Consider the following 20,210-nt stretch of genomic DNA (forward strand, 5'->3'; position numbering starts at 1 on the left):
AAGGACCATGGGCATTTGGGCTGCCTCTTCATGTAACTTACTTATACCCTCAGGCCATATCATGTATATGTTTACTAGAGGCCTGGTGCATGAAATTCATGCACAGGGGGAGGGGGTCCCTCAGCCCGGCCTCTTGCAATTGGGGACCCCTCGGGGGATGCCTGACCCCTACGGGATCAGGCCTAAACTGGCAGTCAGACATCCCTCTCATAATCCAGGACTTCTGGCTCCTAACCACTCTCCTGCCTGCCTGTTTGATCACCCCTAACCACTCTGCCTGCCTGCCTCATTGCCCCTAACCACTCACCTGCCTGCCTGATCACTCCTAACCCCTCTGCCTGCCTGCCTGATCACCCCTAACTGCTCATCTGCCTGCCTGATTGCCCCTAACCACCTCTACCTCAGTCCCCACAGCCACGGCTTCATCCAAAAGGATGTCCGGAAGGTCTTTCCGCTGTCTGGTCTAATTAGCATATTATGCTTTTATTTTTATAGATTATAGATATGCCACTTCCATTTGAGGATAAAGTGCTTCTGTGCATGCCCAACTTTATGGCTTGGTGGATCAGATAACAGTTCTTGATGGGAAGTTCATGTCCAATGTTAATTTGGTGGCATATGGTTAAGCATGAAGGCTCAGTAGCAGGTCATGGGTTATTTCTCAAAGGAGAGTAGTTATTTGTGGAGGATGACAGGGCTTTGTTCCAAAATCCTAAGGTCCTGTACTGTGTTTTCCTTATAAGGGCTTGCCAAAGGCCCTACACAACATCCCTATCTGCCACTGACACTTCAGGCACCATTGGATCTTCTGTATCATATGACCCAAGTGACAGAGCAGCTTGCACAGCCTTCTCTTGTTATGTTTCCCACTCAAAACTAGCAGTTTAGGTTACTTGGTAAATGGGCTGGAGTAACATACCAAATGAGGAATAGGTTGCCTCCAAAATCCAAAAAGGCCCATAGGTATTGTACCTTTTTAAAATTATTATAGGATGGGCCAGAATCAACAACTTATTTTTCACTTTACAAGAGCTTTCTTGACATGTCCCAGACCACTAAGGTCACCAGCTCAATTCCCAGTCAGGGTACTTATGGGAGGCAACTGATTGATATTTCTCTCTCACATAAATGTTTCTCTCTCTCTCCCTGTCCCTTACTCTTCTCTAAAAAAAAAAATCAATGAAAACATATTTAAAAAATAAGAAGAACAGTATCATATGAAATGTTAAAGGGTCTTCTTTAAAAAGGATAAAAACATGAACAGTAAAATGGCAAAAAATACGTATCTACCAACAATTGAATCTAAAAAACAAAATAAACAAACAACAAACAGGCAGAACAGAAATAGAATCATACGATAAAGAGAACATTTTTACACTTGCCAGATGAGAGGTGAAGGGATTAAGAAGTACAAATTGGTTGTTACAGAGAATAGTCATGGGGATATAAAGTACAGCATAGAGAATATAGTCAATAATATCCTAATAACTATGCATGTGTCAGATGGGTGGACAATTTATTGAGATGATCATTTAGTAAGTTATGTAATATCTAATCATGGGGGTGTACACCTGAAATCAATATAATAATGTATGCCAACTTTAATTGAAAGGTGACTTAAATTTTTTTTAAATATTCGGTAATGATTGTACCCTCTGTCTTAAACTAATAATGGCAGTATACAAACTCAGAAGGGAAATCTTTAAGCCTAGCATTTTGATTTAATTATGGAGACAAAATGAAAATATGGATTTTTAAAAGAGCACTAGAAGTGATCCATATTGGCTCTCAAGTAGTCCCTCTTTAACAGAGGAAAAATGCAATGAATGCAGCTTAAAAAGGACTTGCTTGCATTGTAAGGACTGTGAAGAAATTTGCAAGGTCATGTGTCTTATTCCTCTATGTATCATGCCATCACCTTGCAAAGCTCCTGGCAGTAAGGATGGAAGGTAGAAGCATTTGAGGAACTTTGTGAAATGCTGAGCATCCACATCACAGAACTGAAGTCAGGCCACACCCAGAAACTAACTGCCACCATCTGAGGTGACTTTCAAGCGGCAAGTGACAAACCACAATGCTGTAACTTCTCACCCATTTGATTAAACAATCCCAATCTTGTGTTTATTTGGACCAGAGGCATAGAGTAGGCCTGTCTGTTCCCATTGTTTAATTCACTTAACTGTACTTAGAAACAATTTGGGAACGGGGAACATGGCCCATATCACATGTCACAGATACACACACACACACACACACACACACACACACACACACACACACCCTAGTTTATAAGTAATAGGCCCTCCGAGAACCCACATGACATCCCAAGTGCTGGATGGTACTTCTGAAAGCTCCGAGAGAGCTGAAAATCACACACAGGCAAGTAAGTCCCTGATGAATACACATCTAAGGAGCTGTGCATGCATTGTTTATTCCAACAAGTTTATGGAAGAAATTACACACAACAAATTAGTTTCAGATGGTAGGATATGAATAGCTGATGTGCAGTATAAAGGAAAATGAAATCCCACTTTTGACCCAACTACTTCCAACCTCAAGCATTTCAGACTCAGAATCCAGATGCAATTCATTTCTGAAAATGCAAAGAGGATCAGAAAGTTAATAAGTGGTGAGGATTAGAGATTTCGAAAAGCAATTTATGAATATTGTTAACTCATTATGTTGTCCTATGATGTTTGGTGGTTGTTATATGTGAAGCCATGGGTAAAATTGAACTCACCCTTCTTTCCCTTCATTTTGCATAACAATCATAAATAAATCTCTCCCTGACATTTCCTACCTGTATAGAAATTCCGTAATAGATTCAAAACAACACACATTTTAAAACCTCATGGCATACCATTCTGGGACAATCATTTATGTTCCTGAAAGAGACATAATGTCTTATTTCATCTACCCAATCTTTTATTTTTAATTAACGCAGTAAAAGTGACTTCTTTGGGGGTACAGTTCTATGGTTTTACTACGTGTATAGAGTCATGTACCACTGCAGTCAAGGTACAGAACAACTCTATCACCCCCAAAATACCCTGATGCTAATATTTTCACCACTGCCAAACCACTGGTCAATTCTCTGACACTATGGGTTAATCTTTTCAAAAACGTCACGTCATCTTTGTCATTTAACTTTTCACTCAGCAAAATACCTGTAAGATTCATCCAAATCATTGTTTGTCTTAATAGTGTGTTCCTTTTCACTGCCAAGTACTAGTAGTATTCCAATGTATGAATATATCACAGTTTGTTTATCCAATTTCCCATTGAAAGATACTTTAGTGATTTCCAGTTTGAGGCAATCTATAATAATAAAAGAATACTATGCTAATTAGACTGGATAGCCAAACGACCTTCTGGACGTCCTTTCAGACGAAGCCACATCAGTGGGGCCAAGGCAGAGAGACTGGGGGCAATCAAGCAGGTGGGCAAGTAGTTAGGGGTGATCAGGCAGGCAGGCAGAGGTGGTTAGGGGTGATCAGGCAGGCAGATGAGCAGTTAGGGGCAATGAGGCAGGCAGGCAGAGTGGCTAGGGGCAATCAGGCAGGCAGGTGAGTAGTTAGGAGCCAATAGTCCTAGATTGCAAGAGGGATCCCGGATTGTAAGAAGGTGCAGGCTGGGCTGAGGGACCACCCCCCCCTCCTGTGCACAAATTTCATGCACCAGGCCTCTAGTTATGAATAAAGCTACTGTAAATATTTGTGTACACATTTGTTGTAAACATAAGTTTTCATTCTTCTAGAAGTGGGATTACTGGGTCATATGGTAAATGTATGGTGTGTGTATCTTTTACATAAGTAAAATAATAAACTATTACAGGTGATCCCTGATAGATAGCTTATTCACTTGTGTTTAGGTGATTCCAAAATGTTATTCATCATAAAATATTGTCCCTAAAATAAATAGAAACATTTTATTTCCTTTTTTATCTTTTCACTTTTAGAGTTTTAATCAAGTAATTATTATTTTAACATAATTTTTAAAACAAAATTAGGTGCTTGACAATTATACAAATGTAAAGCCTGATTAATCTACTTATGAGGACATTTTAATGAGAGAGGAAGAACCAGGGGAAAATTTCATCATAACTAAGTTTGAGCAATTTAACCCAGTGTCATAGGCATCAAGTCCAATTTTCAATTCATAAATAAGCCTCCCTCTCTCTTCCTCCAAAATCTTCCACCCCAGGCTAACTACAGAAGAAGAAATTGGAACATGAGCACCTGCCAAAAAAAGATTCACAGTTGCCACTCTTTAGTTGCTACTCTAATGGAAAACACATGTGCAAGATACCACCCAGGAGACAACTGACCAATGTGCTCGGCAAAAAGGAACATCACCAGAAAATGAGCCACACAAGATGGCTTACTCTCTTGGACAGGCTGAACCCAGGAAGAAGGTTGATAGAATTTTTGTTCTTATGCAAATTATGTGCTGATCCAAAAATGAGATGCTTGGACATAAATTAATCTGTAGCAACAAAGTTGAAAGACAGTGATGTGAATCAGCCCCCACTGTTTATCATCTCAGCCACATGCCCTGCAATCAGTTTACCATCAGATCTGGGGAATTCTTAGAAAAGTTTATATGAGTAAAAATCCTGCAAAGGATTTGAAAGAAAGGGCATAGTGAAGAAGTAATTATAAAATAATAATGCTACTACTCATTAGCTGCCTCCTACTGGAGGTAACCAGCACTGATCCAAGAGCTCTATACACACCATCTCATTATATCTCTAATTTACAGGATAGGGGTTGTCTCCACTGTATTAGCTTAGGCTGCCATAAAAAAATACATATACTGGTAACTTAAACAACAGGAATTTAATTCTCACAGTTCTGGAGAAGAACAAGATCAGGGTAACGGACAATTATAGTCTTTGAGAGAGTTCTCTTCCTGACTTGCAGAAGGCCACCTTCTTGCTGTGTTGTCACACAGCAGGAGAGAGGGAGAAGGGGAGAGAAGAAGGGAAGGAGAGGAGAACACTCTCTGGTCTCTTCTTATAAGACTAATCCCATCATGAGGCCTTCAATCTCATGACCTTATCAAACCTAATTAGCTTCCAAAGGCCTCATCTTTCATCTCCAAATACCACCACACTAGAGGTTTCAACATATGAATTTGGGATCATAGCATCCACTTTACAAATAAATATTTTGAGTGGTTGCAGAATTTACAATGGATCATTTAGTCAGCAATCAGCAGAACTTGAACTTGAGTCCAGGGCTATCTGACTCTAGAGAATATCTACTATTTCTTGACTGCCCAATAAGGTCTGGGTACATCTACACAATATCACTAATCTTCACAGAAAATCTTCCAAGTCTTCCTTTAAGAAATTCTGGCCCAACTTTGAAACCATCTGAACCTAATTTATTGCACATAATGTATCCTAGTGGTTCTAAAAGTATAGTCCTCAGACCAAGATCATCACCATCATTACTAGGAAACTTGTTAGAAATGCAAATTCTTGGACCAAACAGCAGATCTACTGAGTCAAAAACTCTGTCTGCAATCTGTGTTTAAACATGTCTTATAGGTGATCTTGATCCATGCTTAATGTTTTTTGTGTGTGGATTTTTTTTAATCTTTATTGTTCAGATTATTACAGATATTCCTCTTCCCCCCACCCCCAGCTCCCCTCCACCTGGTTCCCACCCCACCCCATGCCCTCACTCCCCCCCCCTCCACTGTCCTCATCCATAGGTGTAGGATTTTTGTCCAATCTCTTCCCGCACTCCCACACCCCCTTCCCCCCAAGAATTGTCAGTCCGCTCCCTTTCCATGCCCCTGATTCTATTACATCCATCAGTTTATTTTGTTCATCAGATTTTTTATTCATTTGATTTTTATTTTTATTTTTTTTATATTTTATTGATTTTTTTTTACAGAGAGGAAGGGAGAGAGATAGAGAGTTAGAAACATCGATGAGAGAGAAACATCGATCAGCTGCCTCCTGCACATCTCCTACTGGGGATGTGCCTGCAACCCAGGTACATGCCCTTGACCGGAATCGAACCCGGGACCTTTCAGTCCGCAGGCCGACGCTCTATCCACTGAGCCAAACCGGTTTCGGCTATTCATTTGATTTTTAGATTCACTTGTTAATAGATATGTATTTGTTGTCACTTTGTTGTTCATAATTTTTATCTTTACCTTTTCCTTCTTATTCCTCTTCTTAAAGAATACCCTTCAGCATTTCATATACTATTGGTTTGGTGGTGATGAACTTTAGCTTTTTCTTATCTGTGAAGCTCTTTATCTGACCTTCAATTCTAAATGATAGCTTTGCTGAGTAGAGTAATCTAGGTTGTAGGTTCTTGCTATTCATCACTTTGAATACTTCTTGCCACTCCCTTCTGGCCTGCATAGTTCCTGTTGAGAAATCTGCTGATAGTCCTATGGATACTCCCTTGTAGGTAACTAACTGTTTTTCTCTTGCTGCTTTTAAGATTCTCTCTTTGTCTTTTGCCCTAGGCATTTTAATTATGATGTGTCTTGGTGTGGTCCTCTTTGGATTCCTCTTGTTTGGGGTTCTCTGCACTTCCTGGACTTGTAAGTCTATTTCTTTCACCAGGTAGGGGAAGTTTTCTGTCATTATTTCTTCAAGTAGGTTTTCAATATCTTGCTCTCTCTCTTCTTCTGGCACCCCCATAATTTGATGTTGGTACACTTGAAGTTGTCCCAGAGGCTCCTTACACTATCTTCATATTTTTGTATTTTTTTTTTCTTTTTTGCTCTTCCAGTTGGGTGTTTTTTGCTTCCTCATATTTCAAATCTTTGACTTGATTCTTGAGATCCTCTAGTCTACTATTGAATCTCTGTATATTATTCTTTATTTCAGTCAGTGTATGCTTAATTTCTGACTGGTCCTTTTTCATTTTTTTTGGCATTCTCACTAAGATCCTTGAAGGTCTCACTAAGTTCCTCGGAGGTTTCTAGAAGATTCTTGAGTAACCTTATAACTGTGGTTTTGAACTCTATATCCAGTATTTTGCTTTCTTCCATTTCTTTCATTTGTGAAGGACAGTTCCTGAGAATTAACAATGATGCTTTCCACTAACCAAAAAATATTTTGTAGTATGAAGTGAAAACCAAGCTTTGGGAAATGGGAAATTTTTATTCAGGCCTGACAATTATGTATGTCATTTAGTGAAAATGAGAAATAACCTAGAACCGTGGTTGGCAAACCGCGGTTGGCAAACCACGGCTCGCGAGCCACATGCGGCTCTTTGGCCCCTTGAGTGTGGCTTTTCCACAAAATACCACGTGCGGGCACGCACGTACACTGCGATTGAAACTTTGTGGCCCATGCGCAGAAGTCGGTATTTTGTGGAAGAGCCACACTCAAGGGGCCAAAGAGCCTCATGTGGCTCATGAGCCACGGTTTGCCGAGCCGCAGTTTGCCGACCACTGATAGAATATGAAAACAGTAAGTGTGGAATAGTTACTTCTTTTTTTTTTTACATATATATTATTGATTTTTTACAGAGAGGAAGGGAGAGGGATAGAGATCTAGAAACATCGATGAGAGAGAAACATTGATCAGCTGCCTCCTGAACACCCCCCACTGGGGATGTGCCCACGACCAAGGCACATGCCCCTGACCAGAATCAAACCTGGGACCCTTCAGTCCGCAGGCTGACGCTCTATCCACTGAGCCAAAGCAGTCAGGGCAATAGTTACTTCTTTAAAAAAAACCAAACCACTGCTTTATCTACATATAGTTGCTGTATAATTATACCATTTTTCCCCTTTGAAGAAAAAAGACAATAATACATGACATTTTGGAAGTCTGGATAATTTACAGAAAGGGATAGAAGTCGTCCTATAATAGAAATAGGTAATTTCTGGAGAGTGGTGAATGAAGGATCTTGATATCACACTAAGAACCTTTAAAAATAATGTACAAGTCAAAGCACTTTGAAAGGGGTTATTTCCAATGCAAATATGATCACCTGTTCTTGTGAAAATATCACCTCTAAAACATTTTGTTAACTATTATGAACATGCGTTAGTCACTACGCTCAGCCTTTTACATGTGGTAAATCTCTTTTAATCATCACAAATATGTGAGGTAGGTTCTACGATTATTTCCATTTCTCAGATAAAAAAATTGAAACTCAGGTTAAGAAATTTGCCACCATTCCTCAGCCAGCAAATACAGGACTCTGGGAGTAAGCCTATTAAAGAGCACTAGCTAAACTTTCATTCAGACTGGGACGCTGGCTCTGATGGATAGGCTCAGTGTTGCTCTGTATCGGGATTAGTTCCAAAGGGCCATCTGTGAGCCTGCCTGACCCTCGGGGGCGACTCCATCTGGATAAAATGAAGAACAGCAAAGTGATGAAGACACAGCAGACCTGGTGGGACCCTCAATCTAGTGAAAGGCACAGATCAAAGTGATAAAGGAATACAATGGGCACTGTAGTTCTATTTGCTTGTTTGTTTTCCACTTGACTCTTGGAAAACAGACCTTTTAGTCACTTATTTGGTGGTTTCTCCAATTTCACTGACTCCTAACACATTTAAGTCAAGGAGGCAAGGATTAGCAAGATCTCTGGATGTTCAAACTTCTCATATGGAAGAGAAATTTGAAACCCTTTGAAAATATCACAAGCCAGCAGAAAGATTTTAATATTTTTCTGCCTCAGAGATGTAGATGGATGTGACTTAAGCCCTAATTGGGAAAGACTTCATGTGATTTATAATAGCAGATACTCTGTTGAGTAAACGTCTCATACTCCTTTATTCCATCTAACCAAAAACAAAAGCTGTTGAAAGCAAATCTGAAAAGCAGAACATGTTGAGGTGAAAAGGGCATTTTCCAAAGAAACTGTTTTGTGTGATTTTTTATTCTGTCCTGATTTGGGAAGTTCATCTGAGCCTAAGATCATTTTGTGCAGCTGACAGGAAGTTTGCTCAATGGCTTTTGCCTTTCTCACCCCCCACTCTCTTTATCTCTACAGGCAGATTTCCCACTTTCATTCTTTTCTCCTTTCCACTTCCTTCCCTTCACACATGCCTCTACTCCTCCCATTCCTTCTGATATCTATTCATTGACACTATAAAGAACGCTGTTAAGAAAGGAGGCAAGGTGTTTTATAACATTTGGGGGGTTTTAGTGCAGTAATTAAAGGCCTATACCTGGCCTGACTAGACTTATCATTGTAAAAATGGTGTAGGTTGAGAGCTTCTTATTTTGAGTCTCTCATTCATTCCTTTGTAAGCATTTGAGCTCATTGAATATTCTGGGGACTTCAAATAGAGCGGACTTAGTCCCTGTCCTCAAGGAGTTCATACTTCCTTGGCAGGTATAGTAGGTGTATAGGTAACAAAGCTCTCCCAAATTCATCTTGACCCAAGTTGATACATTTAAGGCAATTTTACTTAAATCCTTTTGTGAAAGATGTCCCATCAAGCATCAGATTCACAACACATTTTCCTGGGTTAAGGATGTGAGCTTTCTGGTAAAATGATGGGTTTTAGAATCAGATCCACTTACATCCAAATTCCAACTCTGCCTTGGACAAGTTACTAAATCTCATAGAGTCTCAGCTCTCTCTACTGTAAAATAGAAGTGACACCTATCTCAAGAGTCTGTATGAGGATTAAATGAGAAAATGTCTACAAAGTACCTGGCATAGTTCCTGGTACATAGGAGCTGCCCAATAAAGGTCTTACAAGTTTCTTCATGAGAGGACACAAGGAGACTCTAATAATATTAAACACTTCGATTTCACCTACTGTGTCCCAAGCACTACTCTAAGCACTTTATATATTTAACTCATTTGATTCTTCCTAAAAAACTCTATGCAATAAGTACTATCATCATCATCATCATCATCATTTCATTGATGAAAAAACTAAAGCACAGAGATGCCAAATAACTTGTCAGGGTCACACAGCTAGTATGTGGTGGGGCTGTGATTTGTATTCCAGCTGTCTAGCTCTTAACCATCATGCTATAAGGAGACAGATCAAGAGAGAGTAGTTAACACAGCTGGAATTAGGGTATACACACTGGCAGTCCTCAAATAGTGAACTTTGTTTGGTTTGTATGATGTTTTAAAAGTCAAGGGAGTTCGCATTAAAGCCTATATTTCTGGCTTCTTTATTTAAAAAAAAAAAAAATAGGAAAATCCTGGCATAGCAAACAAGCCTCTTACTGGTGACTCTTCTCTGGACTGAGCAAGTGTTCTTTAACTCACTCTAGTTACCAATAAATAGGGTCTGTTTCACTTCTGATCTGCAAACACATTTGTAGTTTGTGATCCAGAATTAGGCAACACTCTGTATGTAGTCTTGTCCATAAAGATATAAGAACTATGTTCAATAATGTATGCCCAATGCTTGAAGTGTTTGAGTGAAGTGAAAGAACAAATGAATGGAGGAAAGAGGTCTAAGTAAAAAGCAATCAACAACCAGGTTCAAATTACAGCCACTTATTTATGCTTGGATAAGCCTTTGAGCCATATGCACAGGAATTGTAAAGACCTGCTCTCCACAACCTCACAGCAAAACAAAAAGCCAAAAATGCAGGTTTCTTTATAGGTCATAGGGGTAAGGTCCCTTTGCTTTCAATGTAAAAAAAAAAAATCTTTCTTTGTTTGGTACAGCTAGAAGAGGTAGTTTAATTTTCATGCACTGCTTAACCCAACAACAACATTTAAACAATATTTTCTTCATTTAGCTCTTTAGGACTCACTGATTGGTATTATCTTAGAAAACAGATATACAGATGGTCCTGACTTACCATAGTTTGATTTACAATCTTTTTACTTTGTAATGGTGCAAAAGCAGTATGCATTCAGTAAAAACCATATTTCAAGTTTCAAATTTTTATCTTTTCCCGGGCTAGCGATATACGGTATGATACTCACTCACGATGCTTGGCAGTAGCAGCTCCCCATCCGCCATGGGATCACGAAGGTAAACAACCAATACTCTATAGCAGTGACTTTCAATCAGTGTGCCACAATAATTTTTAAAACCTGAAAACCTGATTATTTAGTCAGCGGCACTGACCTCTTTTCCCTTAGATTGTCAAATACACAATACCCAGATAATAGGGTGGTAAAGGCCTGGGGTGGGGGGCAGGGGCAGGCTAGAAGAGGTCAGTGGGGAGAAAAGGGGAACATATGCAAGCAATACTTTCAACAATAAAGATTTCTATAAATAAATAAAGTGGCAATAAAATCTAAGCTCAAAAATATTTTTTTAATGACAACAGCCAACACAATAGACATCCAATGTGAATGCCCTGTCTGGAACCATAACTATATAGGTCATATAATAGAGTTTCATCTTATTGGTCATGTAGCATAATAAAGTTGTTTCTGATTGGTTAATTCTTGGTACCAGAAATCCTTATATACAAGTATAGGCACCTGATTTTTTAAAAAGTCAATGTGGAGCAAAAAGAGTAGGTAATTACTATTATTTTTTAATAAATCAATTAAAATTATACCTATTTTTGTCATATCAGCCAACAATATATTTTTTGTGTGCCACAAAATTTTAGTAATTAGTTTATGTGCGCTATGAGATGAAAAAGTTTGAAAAATTGCTGCTCTACAGTGTACTGTGTTGCCAGTGTTTTTTGAACATTGTGTCCTGAACACATGTAAGGTAGGTGAGGTTAAGCTATGATGTTTGGTAGGTTGGGTGTATTGAATGCATTTTCACATATGATATTTTCAACTTATTGATGGGTTTATCCTGACATAACCCCATTGTAAGTTGAGTAGCATTTGTATAGCAAGACTCTCCTAGAAACCTAGAAAATGTGGAGAGAGGAAGGCATAGAGTCTTCTGCGAACAAGCCTATAAGAGAAGTGGAATCATCTTTACAGGTAAAGAAACAGGCTAAAAGGTTATCCAAAACCATATAGCCAGCTGACCCAGCATAATCTGAATCTGGTGCATTCTTTTAAAGACTTCAGACTACTTTTCTCAGAGCCTATCTACCGGATAATCATATTTTTAAAAGTAATCTATGATATCCACCATTTGTACCAAAATGACACCTTGCATTTAAAAGTCTTCCTGGCCCTGACTGGTTTGGCTCAGTGGATAGAGCGTCAGCCTGTGGACTGAAAGGTCCCAGGTTAGATTCCAGTCAAGGGCAAGTACCTTGGTTTTGGGCATATCCCCAGTAGGGGGCGTGCAGGAGGCAGCTGATCGATGTTTCTCTCTCATCGATGTTTCTAACTCTCTATCCCTCTCCCATTCTCTCTGTAAAAAGTCAATAAAAATATTTTTTTAAAAAGTCTTCCTAGCCGGCCAGTGAGGCTCAGTAGTTGAGCATCAACCCATGAACCAGGAGGTCACAGTTCAATTCCCAGTCAGGGCACATGCCTGGGTTGTGGGCTTGATCCCCAGTGGGAGGCATGCAGGTGGCAGCTGATGGATGATTCTCTCTGATCGTTGATGTTTCTATCTCTCCCTTGCCCTTCCTCTCTCTGAAGTCATTAAAAACATAAAAAATATGTAAAAGCCTTCCTAACAGACAGATCTTTGGTCAAGAGGGAGCTCTAATATTACTCATCAATGAACTTGCCTTTGTAAATGTGAATTTTTTTTTTGTTTTACCTTCTCAGTTTTATTATACTGAGATTAGAAAAAGCCTCATCTTTTTACCAGATTATTGTCATTTTATTATGATCCTGCAGTAATGTTTATTATATTTACAAATCTCTAAGTAAAATTTTTAAAACTATTTTCCTCCTGTAATCTCTCCCATCCTTCCTTCTTAGAAGTACACAAAGCATTTCAACCACTCCCAAATTTCCTCTTGTACTACCCTAAATGATTCTGAAATATTTTGTTATTCCCTAAACACCACCCTAAAGACAAATCATTGGACTCCAGGCTCTTTACACTGCCAAGTTGAACAGAGTTCAAATGTTCTATCTAACCAAACACTAACTTATAACAAAGACACATATAGTAGATGATGTACAAGATATTCTGAAAATACCAAGGCAACAGGAAAAAAAATCTGTGTCATCAAGAAGTCCTCCCAGAACTTCTTGTAATCTGGAGTAATTATTTTTATCAAGATTCTGTAAACTGATTATAGCACACATGTGTATAGCCATGTAACTAGTAACGTAAGTCTATAGTTTAAAAAAAAAAACAACTATGAACAAATTTAGCAACAGGCAGTGGCGGCAAAAACACCCGGATAAATGTTTTCGGCGGGCCCCATGTGGCCTGCGGGCCATAGTTTGAGGACCCCTGTTAAGCCAATCTAACCTAGATAAAAATGTAAAATTTAAGGTAAGTTCTTCTTAATATTTTCAGAATCATATGAATGTAAAAGCAAACTGTGTAAAATCACATAAAAATGATTGAATTTAATTTTTGAAAAACTGTATCTTAAAGACAAATATTCTTTCCCCCATCACTATTGTATTACTTGCACCTTGAATAATGCATAGCACATAGCAGATACCTAATAAATTCAGTACTTGTGTATTAGTAAACAAAAATCTCACATGACCAATGGGGCAATCCTAAAAATCTTCCTATGGCTCTGCAGTTTTCAACGGTTTCATCACACAATTCCCCTACTGGCTCTTTTAGTTCACTAGTCATAAAGCCACATAACTAGAAAGGAAAGAAATTCCAGAGACAGGAAAACAGTTTGTCCTGTTCATCAACTGAAAGGAGTCTGAGAAGTTACCTTTGAACTCTCTCATCTTACATATGAGAAAAATGAAGCCTAAGCTAGCTCCCAGGTTAGGTGACTTAGCTTTGATTATTCAGCTGAGATTTGCCAAGCGCTTCCTATTGTTATTTCCTACTAGAGGCTCAATGCATGGATTCGTGCACCGGTGGGGTGTCTTGGCCTGGCCTGAGCCCTCTCACAATCCAGGACCCCTTGGGGGATGTCAGAGAGCCAGATTTGGACCGATCCTCACAGGCCAGGCCAAGGGACCCCACCAGTGCATGAATCCGTGCACCGGGCCTCTAGTATGCATATAAGACAGGGGTGGGCAAACTTTTTGACTCGAGGGCCACAATGGGTTCTTAAACTGGACCGGAGGGCCGGAACAAAAGCATGGATGGAGTGTTTGTGTGAACTAATATAAATTCAAAGTAAACATCATTACATAAAAGGGTACGGTCTTTTTTTTTTTTAGTTTTAGTTTTTTTAGTTTGTCCACGGCTGATATAAGATCTTTGGTTAGTCTCTTCCCACCTCCCTCCTTCTCCCTTCCCTCTGAGATTCATCAGTCTGTTCCATGTTTCCATGCCTGTGCGTTGAGCATCTGCCCCTGGTGGTGAGTGCACATCATAGCTACTGGTTGAACGGTCGAACGGTTGAATGGTCGGACAGTCGCTTAGGCTTTTATATATATAAATATCTGTCCCTGAAGTGAATTCCCACTGCTCTCCCTCAAAAGGTATTTGTGGACTTGAGGATTTAATTCTTAAAGTCTTCTCAGAAATCTCAAGTGACTTCTCTTAGGTATGGTGGAAAGGGCCTCTAGTTTTAATATAATCCAATAACCAGGAGTTTTGCTCAACTGAAAAGTATATATTTACTAACCTGAAAGGTCTTTGCTTTGGAGGAAAGGTCCTTTAGCCCATCTGAAAACTTGAAATGTTTTATTACTCTTACACTATTGCATTAATAGCTCCAGATGGCGAAAATAACATTTTTCCTCCAAGTAATGAGACATAAAGGGGAGGGGGAAAAACCCTAATTTGGCCACAAGAGGGCAGCTACATTTCTTCCTTGATCTTTGCAGTTCTAAACCATGAGGAACTGGGCATTTTAGATTCAGCCTGCCATAAAAATCCCTGATAGCACCTTTTAACTAAATCTTCAATATGTCACAAAATATTCTCTCATGGTGCTTCTTGGGATTTTTTTTTAATTTAGTTTTTAAACAAATTATTTCCCAACTTCTTTACAAATCTAGAGAGCCCTCTTTTAGAACTCTAGCCAAGATTACCATCTACAAAGATCTTTGGAAACCAATAAATCATTAGGTTAATTTGGAAACTCACAGAAAATGTTTTATTTTAATTATGTTTGATCCCAGATAAAAATAAATACAGTAATGATCATCTGATTCTGCCACACTTAATAAAGCTTACTCTAAGTGCTTTACAGGATTTGCCAAATATTTGTCTCATCTCGTAGCCTTCATTTGTCTTTCCCATTTTCGTGATATCCTGAAATTTTTCAAGTCAAAATTTATTGTAGAGTTTTATCACTGAGATAAACAGTGGGAGGTCTGCAAACAAAAAAAGCAGAGATTAGTGATAGCTAAATTCCATATCCTTACAGTTCTACAAAAATATAAGGTCAGATTTATTTCTCTTTTTTTTTTAGGTAAATAGAGTTGGGAGTTAATTTTAAAAGTAAATGCTAGTTGTGTGTGTGTACTCACTCGTAATTGATAGGTAGTTTGAATGTTTTCTATTTTTTTTTTTTTGTAGTTTTTGAAGTTTTACATATTTCCTTCAAGTTTCTTATGGGCCTTCCCCTAAATATTCTATTTAAAATTGCAACCTTCTCCTCACCCCCACATGTCCTGTCCCTATTTTCTGCTGCATCTTTCTCTATAGCATTTATCAATATCTGACATACTTTATATATTACTTGGTTTCTGTTAGTCTCCTCCATAAATACTCCTGCCTCAAGCAGAACAAAAGCCCGGTGACAAAGAGAATTTTGTCTGTTTGTTTATTGCCATGTTCTCAGAGCTTAGAAGTGTACTTATCACGTCGTAGTAACTCAATTCAATGGTGAAATCACAAAAATTGGTTCATTTTTACTAGAAACTAATATAGTTATATCTCTAGTATTGCTAATGTACTTTAGTACATTTAAGGAAACCTCCTTAAAATAGATAATAACCCACTCAACCAGAATTGATGTATATTTAAGCAAGTGTCAGAGGTTCCTGATTGTTGATGGGAGGAACATCTCTTGGATGTTCAAACCCAGCTGGGCTCTATTTCTCAGAAGTCAATCAAACCTGAACTAATCTCAGTGAACAGGGTTGTCACAGCATCACATGAGCAAAGCAGTGGTATAAGGAAAACAGCAGTGACTTAGCAAAAATGAGTTCAAAGTTCTAGTTCTGCTTCTGCCAGGAGTTACATAATCCACTTAAACCATTAGTGACTAATGTGCTCATTTAAAAAGAAAATGGGTATAAGCCACCCCTGCCTATATCAAAGAATTTTGGGGTTACATGATATAGTGAAATGTGAAAGTATTTTGGTAAGTGTGGAGTATTTTTCAAGTGCAAGATGCTATTGAAATCAGGGTTTCTTGTTCTCTGCTATCTAGTGCCACCATTTGGTATGGCCAGTCAACTATATTTAATGGCTAATGGACAGTCATTGGCTGGATGTAGTTCTATCAGTCAAGAGGTGTTTGTCAGGCCCTTCTTAGAACCCAGCCCCTAGAGTCTTCTTCTCATCTCTCATCACAGCTGGGTTTACTTGACCCTAGAATCTCTGTCCCATCCTGTCCTCTCTCTGTCTCCAGGATAAATCCTGATCAGAAACAGAAGGCATTTAAGGGAGCACGAGGCCTATAACAAGGAATTCACCCTGATCATGGGCACCAATGCTGGCATCTAGGCATGTTCCTTCTTCTCCTACTAAAAACCAGATCAAGAATTCACCTCCTCTCGGAAGCATTTTCACAACAGGTATTTTTCTTCATCTGTCCAGGCTGCTATAGCAAAATACTTTAGACTGGGTGGCTTAGAAGCAATGAAAGTTTATTTCCCATAGCTCTGGAGACTGGGAAGTCCAAGGTAAAGTGCTGGCAGATTTAGTATCCAGTAAGAGCTTGATTCCAGTTTCATAGATGGCTGTCTTTTGTCTCTGTCCTCAACTTGGGTCCTATTTTATAAGAACACTAATCCCATTCATAAAGGTTCTACCCTCATGACGGTTCTAAACACCTCCCAAAGGCTCCATCTTCAAATACTGCCACATTGGGGATTAGGTTTCAACTAATTTAGGGAGATGCAATATTCCAATATCTGCTGAAAAAATGAGTGATAAAAGGCCTGTGCCAGTGTCCCCCTAGGTTTAGAGTTCTGCCAGGCCCTTGCCAGTACTCTCTTCACATGAAACCTCTCACCTGCTGACAGATACCCTGATGCAGGTGGACCAGTTAACAGTCTACACTTCTGAGGATCACCTCTTCCTCAATCCCTATCATTATATTCAACCACCTTTAGGATGTCTCACTTATTCCATCAGACTCTGTAAAAGTCAACTGTTTGCCTGATCTGTTCCTGGCTGCCATATCCTGTGGACACCATGTCCTACTTGCTACTTTGTACTTCCCTAGAATGTCTAGAGCAGATCTGTATCCTCAGGGCCTGCCTCACTTTGTTCCTATTCCAGCTCATGGCTTATCCCAGACCATACGACCCTAACTGTAGTTCATTGAAAGGATGCTGTTTAATCATGCCTATCATGGGCAGAGCCCTGAGAGCATACAAAACAGTGTCAGCAGTCCCCAACTTAAAAAAAAATGTTATGTTCCAAAGTTTGTAAACTGGTTCTCCAGCACTTGGGAATGTACTTTGCAAGCCATCACAAATAACTAATCTATTTTAATAGTCATTCCTTCAAAAATATTCATTGAGTTATCTCCCTACTTTGTACTAGTCACTGAGCTTGGAAAAGGGGAAATAAAGAAATGAGACTCAGTCTCTCTCCTCCAGAAGTTCACAGGATAACAAAGGAGACAGTGTTAGAAGCAAATAATACATGTGTGATGCAGCATGTATAAATGTAGAGGACTGTCCACTGTACAGCAAGGACAAGAAAGAAGAGGTACCCTCTGCCTGGGAGGATCAGGAAGGTTCCACAAAGAAACATTCCTGCTGAGGCCTGAAGAATGAGGAAGTGTACACCAGGCAGATGTGTGGAGAAGGGTGTTCCTGGTATGTGATTGTCAGGCTGCCAAACCAACACCCAAGCACCAATTTAACCCCTGAAATAGCTCTGCCAATGCTGTAGTATACTGTCAGAGACAGAAAGGGAGTAGGTTTTTGTAGGCTGGCCTGGGAAAACTTGTTTCTGTTAAGAGATTAGTTTTAAAACCTTCAATAAAACAGAATTGGCCCTAGGCTCATGCCAGCATTCATGCACCACTACCTACTACCACTCATCATTTAGGGCAAAGAAGAAAAATAAGTCAGTGACAGAAGGAGAAATTCTTGCACTTTTGCTTTCTTGCAAAACATTAGCTGATCCTGTGAATGCAAGGTCATGAGTAAGGCTTGTTAGGGACTGCACACACTAGACAGGCCCACACCCGAGGAGCTTAACAACTAGCTGTATAGACAAGACTCATGCTTATAAAGAAACTAACAGCCCAAGGCAGTAGCTTCCCAAAGGAATGACGCATACTATAAGCACTATATTCCTAGCCATCGCTGCTTTCTTCAGAGAATAATTCAGTTTAGTCCAAGAAGTGTTTTACATGAAATGCCCACTGAAGGTCTGTTGATGATATAAGGTTGTATTCTGAATTTCACAGGGCAACATCCACCAAGTTCTGTAAATGCAAATAAATTTTTCTCTCAGAGGTATTAGGTTAACTCAACTCTGGAAAGACTCTGGGGAGCCTAATTAATGGGAAATTTGCTTTACTCAATACGGGAAACACATCAACACTGAATAGGTATGAGAAAGAATTTCCCACCAGGCAGAGCTGTCCAAATTAGAAAGAACTGCCTTGGGAGGTAATAAGTTTCCCGTCAGGCTAGATAATTATTTGGCAGTGATTTTGTAGGGGTGACTCAAGCCTTCAATGACCAGTAGGCTCCCTTCCAAGCCTGTGATTGTGTGAACTTCTACAGCTTCCCCTTGATAGCACAACAGATGAATCTGGAAATCCACACTATAAAACTGTCACATGTTGAAGATTACCCATGAGTTAGGCTCATTCAGGGTACCAGGGCTCACTGTGAATGTGGTAGCCAAACAGAAAGAGTGGGAATATATAACTTCTACCAAGAGCCTGACTAAACTCCTGGGGTCAGAGTGTCTAAGAGAACCCCATGATGCCAAAATTCATTAGTACTCAAAGAGGATTGTGGCTATTAAACAAAGGGCTCCCCAAGATAAAGACTAACTACAGAACTAAAATGTAGCCTCTTGAAGAAGAGATATTAGGATTCTAGAGTATTTTGAAAGGCCCGTCTGATCCTGACTCTCCTGGTCTCCACTCTGAGGAGCCCTCGTGCACATTAAAACATTAAAATTCTTGGGAACCTCCAAGCAAAGGTATTATCAAAAACATACCCAAGAAGACAGCATTTCCAAAGTGAAACAAGCAAGGGGTAGACAAAGCAGAGTTATACAGAAATCCTAAGTAAAATATGTAGCCACAGGATGGTGACTGTAAAAGAGAGGCAACAGTATAAAACTCCTGGACAACTAAGGAACAAGCTGTTTAAAATCCTGGCATCATGCAATTCATCAGAACAGATTGCAAAGGATGTAATTCACTGAGCTCCAGGTTTCCTGAATCAGAAACAAGGTTGCTGTGTTGATGCAGACAGGTTGGCTAACACACTGTCAAGTAAGAGAAAGAGCTCACATTTGGATCTCTATTTAACCAATTCCTGGCTCTGTGACTGAAACAATTTACTACTATGAGTTTCAAAAAGTAGGAGACTGAATTAGAAAATGTTCATCAAGTGCCTTCCAACTTTAATATCCATAATTCCAACACACAAAGGAGAATGTCTTAAAGTAGAAGAAAACAGTTATCAAACAGGTCATCCCAAAAACATGCTGGAAGAAACTAAATAAAGCAGAAGCCTTGATTCCAGAATTTTCATCTGTGACTTCTCTTTTTAAAATACTCTTTGGACTAAATTGTGATTTAAATAGTTAAGCCAAATGAATGAAAGTAAAACCAATATACCACACACCAGCAGCATTCTCAGTTTTGTGGGAAAAGAAAGCAAATATGTGCCATTTGATCATGTAGGAAAGCTCAATCTACAAAGCTCCCATAGACAAAGTCCCATGAAATCTACAGGGGTTCTACCCAGTGCCCAGGGAAACCCATCAAGGGCAGCCAAATTATTTCTTTTTTAAAAAAAGCTATCAACTTAACATTACAAATCATTTGCTAGTCTCAAGAGAATCACCTAGTATTGCAAAACTTGATAATTACTGATTCA

General features: G+C 39.2%; 1 long non-coding RNA gene across 1 annotated transcript in view; it reads right to left on the reverse strand.

Moving 5' to 3' along the window:
- LOC132213349 (uncharacterized) overlaps window positions 1–20,210 on the reverse strand; it is a 345,325-nt gene that overhangs the window by 64,348 nt on the left and 260,767 nt on the right. The window lies entirely within an intron of this gene.

The sequence above is a fragment of the Myotis daubentonii genome, chromosome 12 (assembly GCF_963259705.1).
Source record: "Myotis daubentonii chromosome 12, mMyoDau2.1, whole genome shotgun sequence".
Taxonomy (NCBI): Eukaryota; Metazoa; Chordata; class Mammalia; order Chiroptera; family Vespertilionidae; genus Myotis; species Myotis daubentonii.